At 37.8% G+C, this 16750-nt stretch overlaps 1 long non-coding RNA gene across 1 annotated transcript in view; it reads right to left on the reverse strand.

Annotated features, from left to right (window-relative positions):
* Positions 1 to 16738, reverse strand: part of LOC106730501 — a 238775-nt gene extending 222037 nt beyond the window's left edge. The window contains exon 1 of the long non-coding RNA XR_001366965.2: positions 16683 to 16738. This is a non-coding gene — a long non-coding RNA (uncharacterized LOC106730501). The remainder of the gene's footprint in view (positions 1 to 16682) is intronic.
* Positions 16739 to 16750: the final 12 nt, after the last annotated feature.

Below are 16750 nucleotides of genomic sequence, written 5' to 3' on the forward strand. Positions count from 1 at the left end.
CTGGGGCTGAGTCAGAGAAGGACAAAAAGGTAGCCAGGTCTTTTCAAACCCACCAACTAGTAGTAAGTCTCCCCTCCCCATGATGTCACCAGAAACCAGGTGGGACACTAAAGCTTCTACCCCCACCCTAATGAAGCAGTGTTGCCCCACCTCCTTCCATAGTGATGTGACAGAAAGCTACCTAAAAGAGAAAGTTTAAGATCCAGAGTCTAATAACATAATACAAAAATATTATAAACTTAAAAAATAGGTTTCACTTCAAAATCACTCATCATACCAAGAACCAGGAAAATCTCAAACAGAAAAAAAGACAACAGATGCAGATTATAGAGATGTTAAAATTATCTGGCAAAGATTTCAAACCAGTCCTGATAAAATGCTTTGTCTAAGAGCAATTAAGAACACACTTAAAAGAAAAAAACCTCATCAAAAAAGTAGAAAGTTTAAGCAATAAGAAAATACAAAGAAGAACCAAACAGAAATTTAGAGCTTAAAAATAATTTAAATAAAAGCTCAGTAGATGGGCTCAGTAGCAAAATGGAGTGGACATAGAAAAGAACCTTGTGAACTAGAACACCTGAAGTTATCCACTCTGAACCATAGAAAGAAAACAGACTGAAAAATAAAAATGAAGAGAGACTCAGTGACTTGTGTCACTGAATCCCAGAAGAAGAGGACAAGGCTGAAAAAGTGCTCAAAAAAAAAAAGCTGAAAACTTATGGAATCTGACAAAACACATGAATATACAGATTCAAGAAGCAGCATGAACCCTACAGGATAAAACCAAACACCCTAATTAAACTTCTGAAAATTAAAGACAAAAATTCTTGAAAGCAACTAGAGAAAAATAATGTCTATAAAGAAAAACTATTCAAATTACCACAGATTTCTCATCAGAAACTATTAAGGCCAGAAGGAAGTGGCACAATATTTTTCAAGTGCTGAGAGAAAATTTTTGTCAACCTAGAATCCTATGCCCAGTAAAAATATGCTACAGGAAAGAAGGTAAAATCAAAGCATTCAGATAAAGTAAAACTAAGATAATTTGTCACTAAAAGACCTACCTTTAACAAAATTCACTAAACAAAAAGAAACAATAAAAGATGGAAGCCTGGAACAAAACGTAGGAGGAAAGAACACAGTAAGCAACTACACTTCAATAAAAATAAATAAATACAAAAAAAAATGGATAAATACAAGAGGTTTTGCTTCTCCTCTTGAGTTTTCTAAAATGTGCTTCATGGATAAAGCAAAAATCTTAACACTGTCTGATGTGGTTCTAAATACAGAGAGAAGAAATATTTAAGATTATTATATTATAAATGGAGGAAAGTACAGTGACATAAAGGGAGGTAAGATTTCTGTATGTCACTCAAAATGGTAAAATGACAGTACCAGTGGACTGCAATAAGATATAGCTAGATAAATATATCTGTATCTATATGTGAGACCACCAAAAAAGCCAGAGATGTATTCAAAAACATTTTAAAAATTATAAGAAATGTTCTAGTAACCCACAAAAAGGCAGGAAAAGAAAAAGAAATGAAGCAGAGAACAAACAAAAAACACAATATAAAATGACAGAATTAAGCCCTACCACATCAATAATTACATTAAATATAAATAGTCTAAATATATTAATTAAAAGAGAGAGATTGACAGAGTAGATTTTTTTTAAAAATTCACCCAACTATATGCTATCTACAAGAAATTCACTAAAAACAAAGTGACATAATCAGGCTGGAAGTTAAAAGATAGGGAAGAAAAGTACAATACAACATCAATCAAAAGAAAGCAAGAATGGCTATATTAAGATTAAATAAAGTACACTTCAGAGCAAAAAACCCAAAAACCACTAGCCCCAAAAATGAACATTATATAATGAAGAAATTGTTAACAGACCAAGATGACACAGAAATCTTCAATGTGTATGTACGAAGCAACAGAGTTATAAAATATATAAAGCAAAACTGATAAAACTGAAAGGAGAAACATACAAGTCTACAGTGAATACTTCAACACCACTCTCCCAAAAATTGTCAGAGCAGCTATACAGAAAATCAGAGAGGATATAGAATTCAACACCACCAACCAGTAAGATCAAATCAACATCTTTATAGAGCACTACATCTCACAAGAGCAGATGTAGTTTTTCAAGTGTCCATGGAATACATATACCAAGATAGGCAACATCCTGGTCCATAAGTGTAAAATAACTGAAATTGTGCAGAGTGCATTCTCCAAACACTAGAGAATAAAAGAACTCAATAACAGAAACATAATTTTAAAAATCTTCAAACACTAAGAAACTAAACAATATACTTCTAAATAATTCATGGGTCAAACAGGCAAATGCAAGAGAAACTTTAAATATCTGGAAATGAGAATATTATAATTTTTCTTGTTACTTAAATCTTTGTAGCAGATAATTATTTAAACAAAAATAAATATTAGGTAGTGGGGTTTATAACATATGTAAAAGTAAACTATATGATAAAAATAACAAAAGGTTAAGGACAAGAGAAATCAAAGTGTACTACTGCACACAAATGATACATATATAACAATAAGGATGAATCTCAAAACAATTATGCAGAATAAAAGAAGTCAGACAAAGAGTACATAGTGTATGATTCCACTTACATAAACTTTTAGGAAACAAACACTAATGTGTAGAGACAGAAAGTAGATTACTGGCTGCTTGAGGATGAACAGAGGAGAAGGAGGAGGGGGAGAGATTACAAAAGGGCACAAAGAAACTAATGGAAATGATGGATATGTTCATTGCAGTGGTAGTGTCACAGGCATACACAAATGTCAAAATTTACATACTTTAAACTTGTGCAGTTTTTGTATGTCAATTATTGTGCAATAAAAAGTTTTAAGACTATAAAAATGAAATACAGAAATCACCTGAGGTCACATAATTTTATACTTTTATATGTATTTGCTTACTTACTTGCTGCTTTTAAATTTGAGCAATTATAGCTTTTGTTGACTTTGAAATATTTCAGTATTTGCTTGCAGAGACATTTGTTTTTATACTTCCCTATAATTAGATTATAATCTGTGTGGCTCCTCTTAAGTATGTGCAAAGGCTGTAGATATGGATAATGGCCACAGCCAAAATAGACTGTAAACAAACTAAATGCCGCCAGGGATCAACTTCAGCTGCACATTCTTCAGCTGTTATTTTTAGTAAATGAATTTAATGTGAATATTGAAGTGTTTATGTCATTGAATGAGGATCTCCAATGTGGATGTGAAACTTTCATCCAGTGCCAGATACTGAAGTGGAAACTGGCTTCCCAAAGTTGTTTTTACTTGTAAGATTTTAAGTAGATATATTTCCATGGCTGTTAAATATCAGCTTCTGGGCATCCTGCCATAATTTTAAGACAGCTTAGAAAAGTGATTCTTAAAGTGTGGTCCACAGCCTATTGGAAATTTTGAAAGGGACTTCCAGTTGATTCATAAATGCACTGAAGGGACACATCACAGGACACTGTGGACACTTAAGTATTTTTCTCAATTACAGATTTGGATCTGTTACATGTCACAAAAGTCAACATTCTCTTTTCCCATAGCATTAATTTAATAAAAACTCAAACTTGATATTAATTATGATTAGTAATTAATATTGTAATTATAAGTAGCTACTTCTACATTTTTTCCTCTAAGTGTTCTGCAAACCAACTGTACCAGAACCATCTGGGAAAGTTGTGAAAAAATTTAAGTGCAGATTCCTGCCCCACTTCCACCCAAATTTACTGTACTGGATATACTAGAGATGAGACCATGAACCTACATGTTTGACAAACATCTTAATGATTCTTATGTATACCAAGATCCGAATGCTACAGTTTTTGCCATTTGGATCTAGTCCCACCTGAATAGCAAAATACATTTCATGACATTTAGAACATACTACCACAGTTTAACTGTAGACTGCTTTGTTGGCAACAACTTCTTTTATTCTTCTGCTTATCTTTGTGTTGAATGGAGCTACAGGCAGAATTACAAGGTCAAATTCAAAGACAACCAAGAAAACCAAGACTTCTGAGAAGTGGTATGAAGGATCAATGAGGAAACATCCAGGTGTATGTTCTGTGAGTTTTGAGGAACAAATACATTACTTTTAGATGGCAATAACAAAATTCACTTCTAGTGAACAAAATGATTTACTCTGGAAGGCATTACTGTGGAAAAAAATGTAGTAAGCCTGAAACCTCGTATTTTGTCACTGAAACAATTGTTTTTATATTGTAATGTTTGTTTGGGTGAGAAATATAATAACACAGTTCTAACAGAACAAATGGTACAGAAAAGTTTTCAAAGATTACTGAATTTTTATGGAACTGAAACTGTGAAGACTGAAGGGCCAGGAGGTGTCAATGACCAAGATCAAAGAATCTGACTGCACCTGTACCTCAGAATTTCTCATTCATAAGAAGTTAAATTAAATTAGCACTGTAACAAACTAACGGGTATTCGCAGTTGTAAGTTAGCAACTGCAGGTTTAATATAAATGTTGGGATCCCCAGGCTAAGCAAGAGATCGTGTAAATGCTGCAGCTAGGCAAACACCATGTTTCACAAACAGCTGAAATAAAACACACCATTTTAAGTGGAGCACACCTTCAGCACAAGGAGAAAGTGGACAGGGTCAAAGTGTCTTCTTTTCAGTGTCACAGTGGGTTGCACTTCCGACACCTCTGACTCACTAACAATACCACAGCCAGTTAGGGGCAAAGAGGTGGTGAGCGGGAAGGGAATAACTCTGGATTCAGGAGCTTGGACTGTATCCAGCTCAGGTCTCAAGGCGTGAGGGTCTCACACTGCGAGACTCCAATTCTAGCCACTCTTATGGTGCTAACAACGAAACAGTAAGTTGCCTCTGCCTTATTGAGTCATGCCTGCAAGGAATGGCAAGCCAAGCCTTGGGAGGAGAATAAAGCCTAAACTGTGAGTTAATAATGGCAGGTTGCTTCTGTGTGATATTTACTAAGTACTTCACCTCCATTTTCTGTATCAGAAGAGGAGGCTTAGAGACATTGGTAAGCCAAGTCACACAAAGTGCATTTACAATGATTTAAAGAAGTCACAGAAAGAAGTCAAATAGAATATGTTGGAATTAAGGTCAAACAAACAGAAACTGCTGGTATATGAGCCTGCTACAATGGTCTAGACTCTTATTTATCTACATACTTAGTGCCCTCTCCCTCATCACTAGGAGGTTTTGGAGTTCATATGAAAAGATGTCCTATTCATGGGAAGTCCTCATTGCTACCTCTTTTCACATCAAAATCTGTCTACTCCAAATGCAGCTATTTTCCTGAAGCCATAGCTCCATCACTTAATCTGAAGAATTGCTCTCTGCCTCTGCTTTATTCCTAATAGACTTTTCACCTCTTTTATAGCACATACACCTTTTATGATTAAGGTTTTCCCTCTCTGTCCCCACTGATTAAAGTCCTAAAGACAAGGTTCATGTCTGCTGATTGTATCATCCACGGCACAAAGCACAGAACCTTGCACAGAACTGGCATTTCAAAATGTTCAACTGAATTTAAAAGTTATAAAAACGATCACAGAATTTTCAGAGTAAATACAGTTAGCCAGATAAAATAGTGTATATTTTATCTGATTTTTCTAATTTCCAGAAATATCAAAAAGGGGATATCAGAGTTACTCCAAGTTCAGCGTGGCTCTTCCCAGGTTGGAAGCTCAGCTCATGCCAACGACACAGTGGTGTTGGTATATTTAAATGTATTGGAAAAGCATGATCCAAGAGTAGCATCCTCTCCAGCTTAGGGTTTGGAATATACTATATATTCCTTTATATGTGTATACAGAGACCATAACATCTTTTTACAATCAGTCTTCTTTTGTTTTTTGTGTGTGGTTTTTTTTTGTTTTGTTTTGTTTTGTTTTGTTTTGTTTTGTTTTACAATTCTTCCATTTTGACTCAGAGCTGGGAAGTATTTGATAGAATAATTTGAGTTTGGATAAAAAGTCTTAACTGATGTTTAATCTCCAAGTGATCAGAGATCTATTCAAAGGCCTACTGTTCTACCACATTTTAGTGGTAGGAATGCATAATTAAACATCTGTCCCTAAAAAGATACATTAAGAAAATGGAAATAGATACACATAGTTTAGAAACTTGATAAACATCAATTTATACAGGGAAACACTTGAATTCAATACCATTATTTTAATCAGCTTTACGATAGTGAAATTTTCTTGGTCCTTTCCCTCCAACTTAGCTAAATACACAGACTTTGTTATATTCAAATTGTTTTTCATTCTACAGCCAACTGTGTCTTCAAAGTATTCACAAGTGTATAAGGTATACCTACCCTGTAAATAATTTACCTCTCGGGAAGTTCAATTTATTATTTTCCTCAAATGGAAGGATCAATTAGACAATTTAGAGGTGAACAGTGAGTAGTTGGTAATTTAGGAATGATTAAGAGTATCTTCAGCTGTAATTTCAAAATCTGAAAGCTGCTAGAATGTAGGGAGCAATTTTATCAGCCATTAAAACGTTCTTAAGCTGTAGAATAACATATAATGTCTTAACTGATGAGCAGATCTATTAGTGGTCAGCTTAATTTTAAACAAATTTAAATATATTAATTTGCCTAATAAATATTTAATTGTATATGCTGATGACAGTAAAGTAATTCTGCAGACTGGGATTTATCTTAAGGTAATCACATCCTCCAGAGAAAGGAGGAACTGTGACTATGGCTACTTCTTAGAATCTTGGGTTGCCGTTTATTTTTTGTAATACAAAAGGCCTGTTTTCTTCCTAGCCAAGGCACGCAGTAAATTCGACGATTTCAGTTCAGTTCAACATTTATTAAGCACCTTCTACAAGAGAATTCGATGTAACAGTGTGGCCTCAGGAGCTACCTACCTGGTCAAATCCTCACTTTTACCACTTCACATATGTTTGACCATTAAAGTTACTGAAAAACTCCATCTGTAACATGGAGATGATAATAATAGTAACCATCTCAAAGGACAAAATTAATTCAAACAGAATAATTGACTTTTCTGGTCTGCTGTTGTTTTCATTGGTTTTCAAGTTTGGTTGGTCTCACTCACCAGAAACTGGCTAGAAAGCATTAATTTTTTCTAGTCTCTTTCCACTGAGATAAAATTTAAATTTATAAGTTCAAATTAAAAGATCAATACACATTTCCAGACCAGCATAGCCTCTCGTTTTTAAAAAGCCTCTTTTTAAGAACTGGGTGGCTTAGCTGAATGGACCCTATCATTTTTAAGGGCTAATGTGGGTTTGAAATGGCCCTGGAGAGTCATGGCAGGTAGAGGGGGAACATCCAGCATGACTTGGGAATTTTTGGAAATTCTGCTCTTTCTCATCTATAACTCAATAACCTTTCTTAGTGAGAGAAATCCAAATGTTGTTAGCTTGAACAAACAAGAGGAACTTACTGGCTCACATTAAAGCAAAGAACAAAAACATCCTGAGGTAAATTGAATTCAGGGGCAGCTGGACCAGAATTCAATAAATATCATTAGAGCTCCATCTTCACCTGTCATGGACATGATGTCTCTAATCGGCCTGGTCCCATCCTGCCGGCTGGGTAACTCCTGCAGGAAGACAGCATGCACACCTCTCTACTTGCACCGTCTCCCTCCTCTTGGGCCACATGCCCAGCCCTGAACCAATCTCTGTGTCCAGGGGCTGGGGTACAGGGTCATCTGCCCACCCTGCGAGCCACACTAGGGTGTACTAGATAAGAGCAACAATCTGCAGACACACTACCCAGGTTCGGATCTCAGTTCCACCACTTAACAATTGTATGCTATTAGACAAACTGCTTAGCTAACCTGGGCCTCACTTTCCTCATCTGGAGAATGGAGGCAATAAATTGTCCCAATCATCGTTTTGTTGTGCAAATAGCCAAGTTAATGCCTATAATAAACATACATGAATACAAGGCACTTAGAACAATGCCTGATGCCCAGGAACTTCGCAGCAAACATGCAGTGCTGCCAACTCAGGGGAACAGGGGGAAGAGAGGCTGAAGATGAGAAGGAATCAGCTACTGACAGCCCCACCAGAATCAGAGGGAACAGAGGAAGAACGGTCTTCAAAGAAACTGGCTCAACGCAAAACAAACAAAGAATCACCCCCAAACTAGCAGGTATATGTCTCTAGCCCCTACATCAAGCTGTCGTTCTCTGCTCCGTTCCCCAATACACTCCCACATATTTTGGGAGCTGGAAGGTAACAACTAAGCAGCAGTGAGTAAATCTTTGTGGATGTCCTGCTTTGGTTATAGAAACACACATATGCTGCTTCTGTGCTTTTAAAAATGCAGAACTCTGATATGATAAAGACATGGTTTAAGGTTCCTCCAAGTAATACTTAATTTGTAAATTTCACCCATCTGTATAGGGCTAAAAGCAATGATGCTAACCTTCACTGTATTGTAGGATGGGAAAAAGAAAACTACATCAGATGTATTTTTTAAAAAATAGTTACTTCCTAAAAACTTCTTTCCTACAGATAATGGACTGCACATTACTTGTGCAGACAGGGAGAAAAGAAGATGCAAAGAAGCAAGAAATGAAGGAGAGAACCAAAATAAACTCTCTCCTGTGTAGAGCTTTGGATATGTCGCACTAACAAAGACTTCCTGTTCCGCACAGAATAAGCGCTGGCAGAGGCGGCATGCAGGGCTGTGGGTGTACTCAGCTGTGCAGCGCTGATTATAGAAGATGAAAGGGCTTGGCAATTTATTTCATCTCACACTGGAGCACTGCTGACAACTGAAAGTGAGGACAGAAGGATTCATTTGTTCAACTTCTGTTTTAAAAAGCAGACTTCAAATGATACCGCAGAGAAAAAGAAGGAAATGGCTGTGGTCTAATAAAACGTCTACTTTTTTTAAATACAGTAACTGCAGCATTTACATTTTGTAGATAGGTTTGGAAGGCGAAAGGGTTGGCTTTTTCTGTGGTTGTTATCAATTCCAGGGAACAAAATGTACGTACACAGAATCAACCACTAATCAGCTAGGCCAAGTTGACCTAATCTGACCAAAGCACTCATGTCATTCATTCACTCAAAGATCAATCAGAATGAACAAAATGTTTAACCCTGCAGCGTTTAAATACTTTTTAGAAAATGGAAAATGAAAAAGAGTACATGCAGGATCTTTATGCTAAAACTGAATAAATACATGCTACATGATAGAGAATATATTTTTAATTTTAAAATGCTGGTCTTTTAAAATTGTGGTTTACAAATTCAGATTTTCTTTACTTAACTATATTATTATGTTTGCTTGAAATTTTGGAAGAAAAAGTATAACTTCCTTATAAACAACAAGTGGTATCACTTTTTATCAACATAATATTTTGTGTTTGAGAATGAGAAATATTTTCAGTTCAAAGACTCATATAAATTATTATGAAATCTAATCTACCTTGCAAAGTGGTCGTATCCCAAAAGGTTTATAGAGACGAGAAATATCCCATACTGGCAGCACATTATTTATGATTAATATACAAATACAGATCCAAGTATTAATGACAAAGAAAGAAATACATTCTGACTGTAATCATTAATATTAAACTAAAGTATCAGTAACATGAGCACATTATTCTTCAGCAATTTCTTTTTTAAGCAGTTCAGTTAAGTAATTGATTTTTCTCTTTGTAACTTACATAGAAATTTGGTTATTTTCACTAGGTTTTCAATGTAGGCTAATTTTTTTCTTTTCAAGAAATCAACAAAGCAACTGAAATAGAAAAGATTATGACTAAAATAAAATTTACTACCTCCCTTAGTCTCTTCAAACCATTCAATTCAAGAGTTTTTTTTCAACAAATATTTTTAGAGCACTTGCTGTGTGCCAGGCACTGTTTTGGGGACTTGGAATAATAGCATTTACCAGAAACTCTGGCTTTTATGGAGGGCCAAGTGTGAGGCTGTACAGGTTTACACTGCCCTGCTCCATTCACACTGACCACAATGGAACAGGGCCACCTGAACTGTGCAATGTACAGCCTGCTTCTACTCTAATACATAGAGAGAGACAGAAAATGTACAAGTAAGCTAACAGGTAATTTAGATCAGAGCTAGGAGTTAGACAAAAAGAGTAACAAAGACTGACTGTGGACAAGAAGAGGAGCCATATCATATAGGGATTTCAGGGAAGGGCTCGCCAGAACCAAACAAAGACACTGCCAAAAAAGAAAACTGCAGGCCAATATCTCTGATGAACATAGATGCAAAAATCTTCAACAAAATATTAGCAAATCAAATTCAATACATAAAAAGGATCGTACACCATGATCAAGTTGGGTTTATTCCAGGGATGGTTCAATATTCACTAATCAATGTGATACAGCATATTAACAAAATGAAAGATAAAAATCACATTATCATCTCAGCACAGAAAAATCATTTGACAAAAGTCAATATCCATTCAAGATCAAAACTCTCAACAAAGTTGGTATAAAGAGAACATATTTCAATATAATAAAGGCCATTTATGACAAACCCATGGCTAACATCATACTCAGTGGTGAAAAAAACTAAGTGTTTTCTAAGATCAGAAACAAGACAAGTATGCCCACTCTCACCATTTCTATTTAACATATTACTGGAAGTTCCAGCCACAGCAATCAAGACAAGAAGAAATTAAAGGCATCTAAATCGGAAAGGAAGAAATAAAATTGTCACATTTGCAGGTAATATGATACTATATACAGAAAACCCTAAACACGCTACAAAAAAAAAAGTATGAATAAAGTAACAGTACTGTATTAAATAAATGAATTATTAAATAGAAATGTAATATATTTATTATTAAATAAAAATAAACTGTCTTAAATTTAAATATAACTTGAATTTATTTATTAAATTGTATAAATTCATTATTAAATAAACTAGTAAGTTAAAGTACTAGTACTGTATTCAAGTAAAGTTGCAGGGTACAAGTTTAATAAACAGAAATCTGCTGCATTTCTATACACTAATAATGAACAACCAGAAAGAGAAATCATAAAAACAGTCCCATTTACAATCACATCAGAAAGGAATAATTTTAACCAAAGAGGTGAAATACCTATACTGTGAAAACTCTAAGACACTAATGAAGGAAACTGAAGAAAATACAAACAAATGGAAAGATATCCCGTGTTCATGGACAGGAAGAATAAATATTGTTAAAATGTCCAAACTGCCCAAAGCAATCTACAGATTTAACGTAACCCCTATAACGCAAATGATACTTTTCACAGAACTAGAACAAATAATTCTAAAATTTGGATTGGAACCACAGAAAACCAAATAGCCAAAGAAATTCTGAAGGAAAAAAAAAGGTCAGAGGTATTATGCTCCTTGACATAGGTCTTAGCTATGTATTTTTGGATCTGTCTCCTCAGGTAAGGGAAACAAAAGCAAACATGAATTTTGGTGCAGACCTATTATTTTCTAGTTCATGGATCAATCCAGGAAACCCTGTAACGAGAACCTTGTAAGTTTTCAAGAATTAAGGTGTGTTTTTCAACACTCTCAAAGTGTCCTTGGGTCCGTTGCTGGTCTTTTATACCACAGCTTCCTCCCTCATTCTTTCCAACTACACCAGGGTTCTGGGGTCCTGAGGTCCAAAACAACCATCTTTTCCTAAATAGGAAAAGGAAAACTGGAGCAAAATTAAGTTAAACTTAGCTGCACTCACTCTGGTTTTAACTATCCAGTCCTTGGAATAGTTGCTGGAGCACTACAGGAACAATAGTGTGCATGGAAAGGAGGGAAAATGGATAAATGAAAGGAAGAAGTGATGAGTGGAAGGAAGAAGAGATAGAAGATGGATAAGCAGATGAAAGGCAAAAAAAGATGAATAGAAGAAAAGGAAGAGGGAGGGAGCAAACATGTAGAAATAGATGGAAAGGAGAATAGGAATGAAAGGAAGGAAAGATGGATAGACAGATGGAAGAAAAGAGTGGATGGGGAGGAAGCAAGGAATAATGAATGGATGGAAGAAAGTAAGGAATGAAGGAAAGATGGACAGAGGATGCATAAAAAATGTATGAATGGGAAGAAGGAAGGAAGGGAATAATTGACGTAGCTAGGAAGGAATGATGGATTGATGGCTGGCTGGCTGGCTGTATAGAAAAACAGATGGATAGAAATATGTAAGGAAGAATGGATGGATAGATGCATGAATAGAAAGGAAGGAAAGGCAGGGAGGGAAGAAGAAAAGAGACAGATGGGAAGAAATGTGGAGGGAAAAAAGGACAGAAAGAAGAATGTACAGAAGGAAGCTTGAAAGGAATTATTCACAAAAAGGGAGGGAGGAAAGAAGGGATGTAAATTGTTCTTCCAGAGTTTGTCTTAATCATTTAGTGTATGCACCACTCTTCCATAGGGAAGTTAAGGGGCCACTGGTCTCATCTACATCATAGGTTCATTTTTTCTACTTCTCCTCAGGTCCACACAGATCACCCCAACTAATGAAGCTTTCTGGGCTTCAGGGTGTTCAACAGTTGGGGCAATCTGTGTAGACTACAGTGACAAGACAGGCACTGCCCCTGCCCACATCTAGTGGAGAAAAGATATTAGGCAGGAGAATAAAAATCTGAAGAAAGTGATTTCAAAAGCAGAAAGAGCATAAATTAATAGAGAGTAGTGGGGAAAATAGCTCTACCCAGGAAACAATGATAGCCTCTCTGTCGAGGTGACTCCTGAGCTGTGTTCCAATTTGGCAAGAAGGATTTGGCCATGAAAACCATTCCAGACAGAGGGAACAACATGGGCAAAGGGCCCAAGGTGGGAACTTGGCATGTTCAATGAATAGCAAGGAGGCCGATGTGAATGGAGCAGAAAGCAAGCAAGGGAGAGAGGGAGGAGATGAGATCTGAGACATCAGCAGGGTCTACATGAGGAGAGTCTTGAAGGACGTTAATTTTTTTTAATTATGATAAAATACGCATAGAACTTAGCATCAGAACCACTTTTAAGTGCACATTTAAGTGGTGTTAGATATGTTCACATTGCTGTACAACGAATCTCCAGAACTTGCAATACTGAAACTCTATACCCACTGAACAACAGCTTCCATGTCCCTCGACGCCAAGATGTTGGCAACCACCATTCTTTCTGTCTCTATAAACTTGACTACTCTGGACACATCATATAAATGAAATTATATGTTATTTGTCATTTTGTGACTGGCTTATTTCATTTAGTATAATGTCCTTAAAATTCATCCACATTGGAGCATGTGTAATAATTCCTGTCTTTTTGAAGGCTGAATAATATTCCATTGTATGGTTATATGACATTTTATTTATCCATTCATCAGGACTTTGGTTTTCACACAGAGCAGACAATGGGCTGAGTACTAGGGGTTTGACAGGACATATTTAACTAGACTATCTCATTCCCTGACTTCATGGAGGGTGCCATCTGGAGGAACAGGGCCAAACACTATATGCTTACATAGACAGGAACAAGGGCTGTGATAGGGGAATCACAGGGTATTCTGGGAACCAGAAGCAGTCCCTGACCCAGCTTGGAAGTGTTCTTGGGAGGAGGAGGAGGTGTCTAAGTTGAGACCTGAAGGATGATCAGAAAACTACCCAGGTCAGGAGAGAAGAGGAAAGACTTTCAGAAAAGAAATGACTGTATGTGCAAAGACCCTGGGGTGAGAGAATACAGCCAGGTAGAGAAACTGCAAATGGTTCAAAAAGACTGAGCCACAGGATATGAGGTGTGCAGTGAACACAGATGGAGAGGCACCAAATGAGCTGCATCCCCAAGTATCAACCCCTCCTTTGCCAGGTAAAGAATGGAGCCAACATAGGGCTGGATGTGCTCTGCATCCACCAGCAGCCCCCAATCCTGCCTGCAAAGCAGGTGTTCCAAGAGCTGAGCTGAGCTGACAGACTCACAGCATCATCCAGCTGGGCCTCTATTCTCTAGACAAGGACAGGCTCCACCTCTTTGGTAAACAGTTCTCAGCCTACCTCACTGGGTCCAACCCCCAACTTCAAAAGGATCTCCACTTATCAGCCACTTTTCTAGAGAAAAACTTGAGACAAACTCAGCTGTGACTCTTGACTCCACACTGACTGCAAACAGCAGAATTAACTGTTTAAGGATCTAACTCTACACAATAAAGGTTTGTGTAACATGGCACTGCATTCTCAGTTCCTAATGTGTTGGCAGACTGTAGTACCCAATGAACGAGTGAGTAAATGAAAGATGAGTATCTCAGCCTCTAATACTTGGGGGTCCACTGCAGTTCGTATTCATTCATTCAACAAACATCTAAGTGCAACCATTCATTCAAAGCCAAGTGCTGGGTACACAGATAGAATACCAGGGTTTTATCTGAAGAACTCACAATGAAGTGAACTAATGTTTAATTAAGGATACGTAAAAAGGCAGAGACATCATTATTAACAGGGGACTGTGGGACTGCAGAGGAGGGGCAAGTTAAGGAAGGCTTTCTGGAGGAGGATATGATGTGCCCAAATTTGTTTGTTAGGCACTGGGACATGGCAAGGATAAGATAAATGGGTCCTTGCTCTCCCAGAGCTCCCCCTCAGTGGACTTCTGATGCGTGAATACAAGTTTTCCAGGAAATGAAGGGGGTGGAAGAGCATTCCAAGAAGCAGGATGTGCATAGCACAAGTGTACAAGCTTAGCTCAGGAGAATCCTTGTAAAATTGCAGTTTCTCCCCTCTTTTGGGTAACTTTCCATTTGGGAGCCCCAGAAACCCACAGCGTGTGGCCCTGATTTTGGCTGATTCTGACAGCAGGCAGGGAGCCCCCGGACCACCACACCTCTGTGTTAAATGCTGAGAGTTTCCACCTATATTTTCTTCCTCTCGGTGGCTCAAGGCTATTCACCCCGGGGTCTATCTATCTAAATTGATTATCTGTGAAATTTCCACATCACCACCTAGAACCTAAGCAAACCTCACATCCCCAGATTACACTGCCCTGCTGAGGGTAAACAAAGAATGCTACTCGACATTCCAGTTCTACACGGATAAAGTCATGAGCTACTGTAGTCGCTGACCTACAAGTACACCTTGAAAGGAATTCAGGATACATTCACTGTTTTGGACATATAGGGCTCTAGACAGTTAAAATGACCTCAGATTCTTGTATCTTCGCAAACATAGAAAAGCACTAAAAACACAAACTGAGCTATCTGATCCTCATGACTAGCAGTCACCTTTTTCGACTGCATGTATCTACTAGCCAAAATTCACATACCATACCTGCTCCCTACCTCTTTGGAGCAATTCCTCAGAGCTATCTGAGAGGCTATCCTTCCTTCCCACAAGCAATGTATCAAGATTCCAAATGCTCCACATCCTCACCAACAATTACTATTGTTGGGGTCCCCTCCTCCAGTAATATCAAAGCAGGCCTGTGATTCCTCTCGGCCTGGCCACCCAGAAGGTTGGTGAGCAGCTGGTCAATGGATTTAACTACTCCAGTTTATTGGCAGGTAGCAGATGCATCAAGCCACCACCAACAACTAGGGCAGGTCTGAGGTCAGTATGGTCACAGAGTGGTCCTAACACCCAAGAACCTGAAAAGACTGTGGTATGACAGAATCTCCTCTCAAAACCCCTCTCCCCGGGGTCCTCCCAGGCCTCTCCCATTAAAGTGCCCCAGAGTCCCACTCCCAAAGGAATGTGGGCCTCCATGAGACCTGACCAGCTGCAACAGAGGGTAGAAAGTCACTCTGCACATATTCAAAGGCTATCAGAGAAAATACTTGTTTCCACTTCACACTAGGCAATGAGTATCTTTGTGTTTTGTCCTTTTGCTAAATCTGAGATCTACAAAATGAGGTCCCCAAACTCCTCTGAATGTTAAAAGAAAAAAAAAAGAGAGAAAGAAAGCAAGCAAAGAAAAAAAAAAAAAAGAAAAATCAGTGTCCTCTTTTTGAAGAAAGGAGGGCTTTCATAGTCTGTGTCTACATTGCACACTGTCTCCAAACTGGGTAGGAATGAGTTTCCCCAGATCCTTTTCCTACAGGTCAGGGGAATATCAAGCCACTGTAGCTTAGAGAAAATGTCAAGCAGCCCTAGATTTGGAAGGTTCTCGGTTCTGACCTGTATGTCCTTGAGCAGCTATCTGACATCCCTAAACCTCTGTGTTCTCAGCCCTGTAATGGGGATGCTTGCTGAGAACTCCTGGGATAAGGCTCCTAACAAAGACTAATAGAGGGAGGTCTGTTGTTCCTCAGCTAAAAACATGCCTACATAGTAACAACTGTCTCATCCCGCCCCACCACCACCACCAAACTCAAATGGTACTTTTTAAAAAAAAATTTTTTTTACATTGGCTTTTTTTTTCCCCAGAGGAAGGTAAGTAGGTTTATTTTTTATCTATTTATACTTTAACGGAGGTACTCGGGATTCCACCTAGTACCTCATGCACACTAAGCAAGCACTCTACCACTGAGCTATATCCTTCCCCTCAATGGTACTTTTTAGAGGCCAGACTTTCTTCAGCTTGAGCACTCCTGCCCCTCCTTTTGCACAAATCCCTGAGGGCCTGGGAGCTCCTGGGTGAGCTCCAGATCTCAATCCTCCTGGGGATTCAGGGTGATGCTGACTGTATGTCCCACCTTGCCCTATCCAGTATGAAGATGAAGTTACCTTTTACCCTAAATGATACCTGAAGGATGTAGGACCTCCAGGAAGGCACAATGGAGAGGCTGCTGCGG

This window comes from Camelus ferus, chromosome 3 (genome assembly GCF_009834535.1).
Source record: "Camelus ferus isolate YT-003-E chromosome 3, BCGSAC_Cfer_1.0, whole genome shotgun sequence".
Taxonomy (NCBI): Eukaryota; Metazoa; Chordata; class Mammalia; order Artiodactyla; family Camelidae; genus Camelus; species Camelus ferus.